We start from the raw sequence: 10,048 nt of genomic DNA on the forward strand, positions 1-10,048 counted from the left end.
CACTCAGCATTTTGCAAGCTGAAAGAATTGAAGAAAAAAATTTAAGCCTCAAGTTGCAATGTAGACGGATTCTATGGGCAATATATTAAACAATGCAGGAAGCATCGATAAAAGATAGAAAGAATACACAGAGTCACTATACCAAAAAGAATTGGTAGATGTTTAACCATTTCAAGAGGTAGCATGGGATTAAATACCAACGTTATTGAAGGAAGAAATCCAAGCTGCACTGAAGCCATTGGATAAAAACAAGGTGGCATAGTGCCTAACACATTTGACTGCTAACCAGAAAGCTATCAGTTCATACCCACCAGCCTCTCCTAGGAAGGAAGGTTGGGCAATCTACTTCTGTAGTGATACTGCCTTGGAAACCCAAGGAGGGGTCGCTATGAGTCAGGACTGATTCCATGGCAGTGAGTTTGGTTTCTTGGTTTTTTACAGGAATTGACAAACACCAATTGAGATGTTTCCACAAATGGATGCAGTGCTGGAGGCGCTCACTGGTTTCCACAAATGGATGCAGTGCTGGAGGCGCCACAAAATTTGGAAGACAGTTGTCTGGCCAAGTGATGAGAAGATCCATATTTGTGCCCACTTCGAAGAAAGGTGATTCAATACAATGTGGAAATAATCAAACTATATTGATAATATCACATGCAAATTAAATTTTGCTGAACATAACTCAAAAACTGTTGCACAATATATTGACAAGGAACTTCCAGAAATTCAAGCCAGATTTAGAAGAGGATGAGGAACAAGTGATATCGTTGCCAGTATCAGATGAATCTTGGCTGAAAGCAAAGTATACCAGAAAGATATTTACTTGGGCTTCATCAACTATGTATGCAAAGGCATTCAACTGTGTAGATTGTAATCAAATAATCCAAGAGGTTGGACTACCTTTCTCGGTCTTCCATATTCATCATCCAGCTTCCACATACATATAAAGCAATGGAAAATGTCATGGTTTGGGCCAGGCTCACCTTAGGCTTTAAAGTGACATCTTTTTCATACTTTGAAGAGGTCTTTTGCAACAGATTTGCCCAGTGCAAAACATCCTCTGATTTATTGACTTCTGTTACTGTAGGTGTTTATCATGGATCCAAGCAAAATGAAATTCATGAAAACTTCAATCTTTTCTCCATTTATAATGATGTTGCTTATTGGTCCAGTTGTGATGATTTTTGTTTTCTTTGTGTTGGGGTGTGAGGACTGTAGACTTTGATCCTCATCAGTAAGTACTTCACGTCATCTTCACTTTCAGCAAGCAAGGTTGTGTCATCTGTATATCACAGGTTGTTAATAAGACTTCCTTCAATTCTGATGTCACATTCTTCTTCATATAGTCCAGATTCTCAGATTATTTGCTCAGCATACATATTGAATAACTGTGATGAAAGGTTACAACCTTGATTGACACACTTCGTGATTTTAGTCCATGCACTCTGCCCTTGTTCTGTTCGATGACATCCTTTTGTTCTATGTATAGGTTCCTTATGAGGACAATTAAGTGTTCTGGAATTCCCACGGAGTCATAGGTGGTCAGTTAATAGGAAGAAAAATTTATTATTTCCTTCTGTTTTTGAAAATATTTCTAACGTGATATTACAACACAAAATAAACTATTAAAAATAGGTTCGACCTAACAAATATTTTTTGTGCTTCCCATAGGATAGATACTGTGCTAAGCTTAGGATATATGAAGATAATTACAATACCATTCCTGCCCTCCAGGAATTCAGTCTGGTAGATGAGACTACTACGTATGCAAACTTAAAGCAGTGCAAGATTTATTGTTATTGATTTTGTCTTTGTTGTTGATTTCTGACTTAGGAGAACCCACGTGTTACAGACTAGAACAACTCCATAGGGTGTCTTGGCTGTAATCTTTACAGAAGCAGAACACCTGGCTATGGTGGTGGGTGGGTTTGAACTCAAATGAAAAAAAAGTTAACATGGAAAAAGAATATAAATGATATACTACTCCTTTCTTCAGAAGCTCTGGTTGCATAGTGCCTAAAGCATTTGACTACTAACCAGAAGGCTGGTGGTTCACACCCACCAGCCACTCCTTGGAAGGAAGACTGGGAAATCAACTTCCGTAGAGATATCAACTCAGAAATGCAAGTGGGGGTCGCTATGAGTCAAACCAACTTGACGGCAGTGAGTTTGGTTTGGTTATTTGGTTACTCCTTTCTTAATATATAATGGATGGACTATGGGACTATTCTTAATAACAAATATTTATTAATCAAACATCTAAATGAATGTGATGGAAAAAAATACAAAAGATAAAATTTGATTCATGAAACACTTTCTTATAAGGTGAATATAAACTAATCAGTCCATGGACTGGTAAAGGGAAAGGACTGGCAGGAAGGACAAGCTGTCAGAAGGTCACTACTCAGTCAGGGTCACATTGGTGTTGCTGGATTGTTGGGCTCCCAGTAGGATGGTCTGGACCATTTCTCTTCTGATTGTGGACTTCTTGTTCACACTTCTAACTGCTGCTTCTGGGTCAGCACAGATTTTCAGGCCACGTTTGGTAATAAAACTGTAATATAGGGAAAAGAAAGAGTTAACCATATTCTCAAAACTTTAGGGCCAGGAATTGAGTTCAGACTAGACATGAAGTGATCTTGTACAGAAATTACTAGAAGAAATCATCTTTCAGAACCACAAAACAATAAATGAACACCCTTCTTCTGTCATCTATTTTAACAAAATGGAGAAATATCTCTAGGAGATGCCCAACTCCTTTATTCAGACTAATTCATGGGTTCCTTTTCTCATCTTTGTTTCCATATCTTGTAACTAAACTGGACATCTGATGTCATCTGGTCCAATTATAAGTGCCTGGGTAGCTGGTTAAGTGCTCAGGTGCTAACTAAAAAGTTGGAAATTTGAGTCCACTCAAGCAGAACCTCAGAAGAAAGGCCTAGAAATTGACTTCAGAAAAATTAGCATTGAAAACTCTATGGAACCCAGTTCTACTCTGCAGGCATGGGGTTACCATAAGTGGGAATTAACTCAACAAAAACTGGGTAGTTCAATTATTATGTAACCCTGCCTTTTACAAATGCAACTTATTTTTTGGACAAAAGGTTAATTCTTTACCTTTAATTTTTCAGAGCAAAGCTTGTAATTATTCAGAAGTTCTGGTATTTCTGAAAAATGAGATCCTGGAAAGAGAATGGTACCATGCAGGCTAGTTTTTGACACATTTCCTTGACATATGGCAACTGATAAGCATGGCACTCTACCTTACCCTAACCCTAGGCACCCCACACCAGTATGGTTATGGTTAGGGTTAGGTAGTCAAAGCCTGACCTGGACCAGCCTATCTAAATCTAGTCCTAAGAACTGAGCACATGTATTAATTTGGTTTCTAGTCAGATTCTTCTGCTAAACTAAATCTGAAAGAAGACTATGTTCTTTAGTCAGAAGTCAAATTTTTGTGATATTATTTATTTCATGGCACTGTATGAACATGTTGTTAATATTGAAAAGTGAAGGGTATGTTGGCTACATTGAGGTTTTCCTTCAGGTTGAATTATTTTTTTCTGAGGACAGAACAACTTTTATATTCTGTGCTCCACCAAGCCCAGCTTTTGGAGGAACAAACTCACGTGATATCACTGCTTTCATGGAGCCTTCCTTGATGGTGTAGGACTTGATTCTATGGACTGGCAGTGGCCAGGTATGGAGACACATAGATGCTCTTGTCTGGGACTTTACTCCCCACACCTGGTGGAGAAAACCAAACAGATAAATACAAATGAAATTATCAATCAATAATTAATCAACTTCAGGGGAACAAAGGAAAACTATCGCCTGTGAAATTATTCTAAGAATGTTGAAAGAATACAAAGCTTCTGTAGGGAAAAGATGATCCATATCTACATCTTCAATCTCTCGCACATCATAAACTCTTTGTAAACATTTGACTAACTAAAAAGTAGGAGCTCTGGTAGCATAGGGCCTAAGGCACTTGACTGCTCACCAGAAGACTGGCGGTTCAAACCCACCAGCCACTCCTCGGAAGGAAGGTTGGACAATCCTACTTCCGTAGTGATACTGCCTCGGAAACCCAAGGAGGGGTCACTATGAGTTGGGGCTGACTCGACAGCAAACAACAACAACAACTAAAAAGTAGACCAATAGTTTTGTTTCAGAAAGTTTCTTTGCGAAGAAAAGTAAATTCTTATTTATCTCCCTGCATATTTCCATACAGAAATCATATGGCTACCAGATGCCCCAATACCATCCATTCAGTCATTTCTATAACAGCTACTTATTGAGTGTCTTTTGTGTCTCAAGCACTCATTAAAATAAACATTGCCCTTGTTCTTATAGAGCACATCTTCTAAGGAAGTAAGGCAACAGACAAGTAGTTACAAGGGTTACCATGAAATAAATAATACAGAGTGATGTGATAAACACAGAATAATTTGGGAAAGACAACATTAAGTAGGGGGAGGACAGCTTGTTTTTGACTGAAAAACTAATGGAGTCTTTATTTCAATAAAATGGGAATTATATAAGTGGGTTAGAATGTATTCATCCTCAATAGAAATGGCCCAAAGGAATTAAAGAGGCAGTCTTACATTGCAGAAAGGAAAAATAACCCAGGAGAGTTAATAATGTTGTTGTTGTTAGGTGATGTTGAGTCATCTCTGACTCATAGTGACCCTATGCATAGCAAAACGAAACACTGCCTGGTCCTGTGCCAGCTCCATGATCCCTGCTGTACTTGAGTCCATCACTGCTGCCACCATGTCAATCCACCTCATTGAGGGCCTTCCCCTCTTTCGTTGACCCTCCACCTTACCAAGCATGACATCCTTCTCCAGTGAATGGTCCCTTCTGACAACATGATCAAAGTATGCAAGATGAAGTCTGGCCATTCTTGCTTTCAAGGAGCATTCAGGCTGAAATCCTCCAAGACAGATCTGTTAGCTCTTTTAGCAGTTCATGGTACTTTCAGCATTCTTTGGCACACCACGACTCAAAAGCATCAACTTTTCTTTGGTCTTCCTTATTCATTGTCCAGCTCTCACATGCATATGAAATAGTTGAAAATACCATGGCTTGTGTCAGGCACACCTTAGTCCTCAAGGAGATATCTTTGCTCTTCAGCACTTGAAAGAGGTCCTTTGCACCCTATTTGCCCAGTGCTATATGTCATCTGATGTCCTGACTGCTGCTTTCATTGGTGTCGATTGTAGAACCAAGCAATGTGAAGTCTTTGACAACTTCAACCTTTTCTCCATTTATCATGATGCTGCTTATAGGTCCAGTTGTGAGGACCTTCTGTAATCTTGTCCTTCCTGCCAGTCCTTTCCCTTTACCAGTCCATGGACTAATTAGTTTATATTTACCTTATAAGAAGTGCTGCATGAATCAAATTTTATTTTTATCTTTTGTTTTTTGTGTCTATCACATTCATTTAGCTGTTTGATTAATAAATATTTATTATTAAGAACAGTCCCATAGTCCATCCATTATATATTAAGAAAGGAGTAACCAAATAACCAAACCAAACTCACTGCCATCAAGTTGGTTCTGACTCTTGGCGACCCCTCCTTGCGTTTCTGAGTTGATATCTCTATGGAAGTTGATTTCCCAGTCTTCCTTCCAAGGAGTGGCTGGTGGGTGTGAACCACCAGCCTTCTGGTTAGCAGTCAAATGCTTTAGACATTATGCTACCAGAGCTCCTGAAGAAAGGAGTAGTATATCATTTATATTCTTTTTCTATGTTAACTATTTTTCCCTTTGAGTTCAAACCCACCCACCAGCATAGCCAGGTGATCTGCTTCTGTAAAAATTACAGCCAAGACACCTTATAGAGTTGTTCTAGTCTGTAACACGTGGGTTCTCATAAGTCACAATCAACAACAAAGACAAAATCAAACAGAAAAGAGATCAAAACAAAATTAAGAAAGTCTAAGGTTCATGTGGGATACCATCAAAAGGAATAACCTATGTGTAATCGGAATTCCAGAACAGGAAGAGACAAATAAAACCACAGAAAAAGTTGTTGAGTATTTGTTGGAAGAGAATTTTCCTGGTGTGACAAAAGATGAGAATATATCCATTCAAGAAGTCCAACGAACTCCAAACAGAATAGACCCCAAAAGAAAATCACCAAGACATATCATCATCAAACTCACCAAAACCAAAGACAAAGAAAGAATCCTGAAAGCAGCAAGGGAAAAATGAAAAGTTGCCTACAAGGGGCAACCAATAAGACTAAGCTTGGATTTCTTGGCAGAAACCACACAGGCGAGAAGACAGTGGGATGATATATATAAAACTCTGAAAGAAAAATAATTTCCAACCAAGAATTAAATATCTAGCAAAATTGTCCCTCAAATATGACGGTGAAATTAGGACATTTCCAGAGAAGCAGAAATTAAGGAAATTTTTTAAAACCAGACCAACCTTATAAGAATGTTAAAGGGAATGCTTTGGACAGAGAAGCAACAACAGCAAACAATAACTGACCATTAACACACATGATGACATAACCCAGAACCCAGCCCAGTTATAGAAGTATCCAAAGTAAACAAGCCTACAAAATTGTAAACAGGGAACCAGAGACATCAATTGACAAATGAGCACAACTACAAAACTAAAAGAGGGGAAAAAAATGTGTAGTTACAGAACTTCTAAATGGTAGGGAAGTCAAGACAACTGCAAGATAGAATGGACTGTTATAAACTTGGGAGGAAAATTATAAATCACAGGGTAACCTCAAAGAAAAATGATAAATCTTCATGTCAAAATGAAAAGAGGAGCAGCACAAATATTGAGTAAACACTAGAACAATACTAAAGAAGGAAGTGATAATACGACTCATAAACATAATGAGCTCAGCACAGAAAATCGAATGGAACAAAGAAATCAGCAACACCATGAAAAAGCACAAAACAAAATGACAGCAACAACTTCATACTTGTTGATAATTACACTGCCAAAAGAGTAAAAAGAGAACCTACAGGTTGGAAAAAAATATTCAGCAATGACATATCTGACAAGGAACTTATCTCTAAATTTTATGGAAACTCCATCAAAATGACAAACAATCCAATTAAAAAACAGGCAGAAGACGTGATAGACATTTCACCAAAGAGGATGTTCAGACGTCCAGCAAATACATGAAGAAAAGTTCACGATCATTACCCATCAGAGAGATGAAAATCAAAACATCAACAAGATACAATTTCAACCCAGCACTAATGGCAAAGTTCAACAAGACAGAAAATAAATGCTGGTGAGGATGTGAAGAGACTGGGACTCTCATACACTGCTGGTGAGATGGTAAAATGATACAACCACTGAGGAAAGCAATATGGCAATTCCTTAAAAAACTGAAATTAAAAAAAAAAAAGAAAAAAAACCCTGAAATTAGAAATGCCATTTGACCCAGAAATCCCATTACTAGGTATATCTCCTCAAGAAGTAAGAGCCAGGACAAGAACAGATATATGTACACCCATGTTCATTGCAGCACTATGGACCATAGCAAAAAGATGGAAACAACCTAGGTGTTCATCAACAGAAGAACGGATAACCAAACTATGGTACATACACACAACGGAATACTATGCAACACTAAAGAATAATATAGACTCTGCAAAACACGGCATAACATGGATAAACTTGGAAGACATTGTGCTAAGTGAGATAAATCACAGAAGGACAAATACAGTTCATTATTGTAAAAAGTCAAGGAAAGATTTATATATGGAAGGAAACTGTTGGTTACCAGCGGTGGGTGAGGAGAGGAGGGAACACTGGGGGGGAAAAAAAAGCACTGACCCATGTCACTTTGGTTTTGTGTGTTTCACTGTACATAAATTATATTTCAATAAAATATATTTAAAAGAAAAAAAGATATAATAAAAAAGAAATATGTGTGAAAATCCATGTGAGGCTCTGCATGCCTGAGTATCACCTGGTTATGTCTGCAAGGTTTATTTGATATGGTCATGTACAAGCACATATTATCACATGGTGTGTGGTAGTTCAGGTTGTGTGTCAACTTGGCTGGGCCTGGTTGAGTGGCTGGGCCTGGTTGAGTGGCTGGGCAGCTGGATGTAGTATTACCCATGATGAGACTGGTAATCAACTTCATGGTGGAATCTACTGGGAGCAGCTGAGTAGCTGCTTTAGGGAATGTGGTCTGCTTCCTGTACATAAGCAGAAGCCTTGGGGAATGGTCTCTAGCATATGGCACACTTGGACCCTGCATGTAGCAGTGTCATTGTTCAGCAGCCTTGCCATGCACTGCCAACCTTGGGACTTAAAATGGACTTGAATTAATGGCCTGCCATGTGGTTTGGTAACATCGGGACTGTGCCTTTTTACTTGTCAACCTTAGGCTTCTCAGCCTCAGCAGCCACCAGCTGTCTGAGTGAAGAAAGGCCTCTAGCTCCAGTGGGCTGGGAGCAGGAGGCAGAGCTGGACCCCAAGGTTGAGGGGCTTTTACCCAGGCCCTAGAGCCTGGCACTTTGAACTTGGACTTAAAGCCTCCAAACTGTAAGAGAATAAACTTCTGTTTGTTAAGGCCATCCCATTTGTAGTAATATACTCTTGTCAGAGCAGCACTAGGTAACCAGAACATAGTCTTTTTTACAGATTCAAGAAATTTATCTTAAATAGTAACAACATTCATGATAGTAATAATAGATTCCCCCTCATACTTGAAGGTAATATTGATTTCCTGGAGATGAAGATATGCGCTTCCAGTCATTTATGTGTGTGTGTGTTAATTGAAAGATCTGTTTGCTTCAGAACTTGCACACTGCCACCCATCCCTACAATGTGACTGAAGTCTCAAAGGTTTGGAGACATTATCAAGGTCAATAGTAAACAGGCAAAAGATACAAAGGCATAAAATGATCCTCACTGCCGTTTCACAGCTAACAATCAAGAAATTAAAACTTGCAAGGAAATATGATAAGTGATGATATAACTTATTTCTTCGTAATCCCAGATGACTGTCTATTATTATATTCACTTTATAGAGAAGAAAGCCTAGCCCCAGAGAGGTTACCACAAATCATCTGACTAAGAACAGAAGTCCAGGTACTGAATTCTCTGTGTCTTGGGAGTCTATTAAGTCCCCTACAGTCAAAATCATCACTCCCATTTTCCCCTGGGGAGTCTGAGGCTTGCTTAGGGAAATCAGTTTATCCCGGTCAAATCGAGTCAAAATCAAATCATGTGCCCACTGACCTCCCATCCCGGTTTCTTAGGTCATAAAAATAAATTTGCAACCTACCTTCCACATTGCACACAGTGAGGCAGCACATAGTGAGGAAGCCAGGATGAAAAGCCTCATGGCTGGGGTCCGCTGAGCTGTGCAGGTAGAGAGTGAGGGAACTAGTGCCTCACAAGCTTCTTTTATCTTCCAATGGTCAGTGAGCTTCCTGTGGCGAAAAGGGGCTTTCAAGGTATGGAACTGCAGAAAATCTTTGCAATACTGATGATATTTTCTTCTTCAGGGGGAAAAAAAAAAAAAAACAGATTCATTTGGCCCACTCATCCTGACCACTCACCTTGTAGCTTTTCCCTTCTTCTGTGGTTAATGTGTCAATGAAACCAAACATATGCATAAAAGCAAACGTGGTTGTCTCATCTCCTGTCACAGTCTAAATTCAGATCTTCCACTGCAGACTTACCTGGAGACCATGTCAATGTCATGGCCCAGCCTGGGAGGCCACAGTACTGGTACCAAATGAAGAGTGTCAAGGAAGTGGAAATCGGGTGGTCAGTGTGGTCCATCTCTCCCACCCACATCATTAAACATCTGCTGTGACACAAGGCTTCCTCAGTGTGGACTGTGGAGTATGTAGGGAGGCAAACGGAGGTTCTTGTCACATAGACCTTCTCATTCTTTTTCTTTTCTTCTCATTTCTCTCCTCCACTCCCATTCAAGTTGCCCCATCCTCACAGGCCTTTTTCCCTAGGGACTCAAGAAACATTTAAATAAGGGTTTTGAGCATGTCTACATGTATATGTTTGCTTTATTGAAACTGTA

General features: G+C 39.2%; 1 pseudogene; it reads right to left on the bottom strand.

The window, feature by feature from the left end:
• Positions 1–2,400: 2,400 nt before the first annotated feature.
• On the bottom strand, positions 2,401–9,349 carry LOC103194396 (annotated as a pseudogene).
• Between the last annotated feature and the right edge of the window lie 699 nt (positions 9,350–10,048).

Source organism: Orycteropus afer, unplaced genomic scaffold (genome assembly GCF_000298275.1).
Source record: "Orycteropus afer afer isolate SDZICR_OR568_19922 unplaced genomic scaffold, OryAfe1.0 scaffold00044, whole genome shotgun sequence".
Classification (NCBI taxonomy): Eukaryota; Metazoa; Chordata; class Mammalia; order Tubulidentata; family Orycteropodidae; genus Orycteropus; species Orycteropus afer.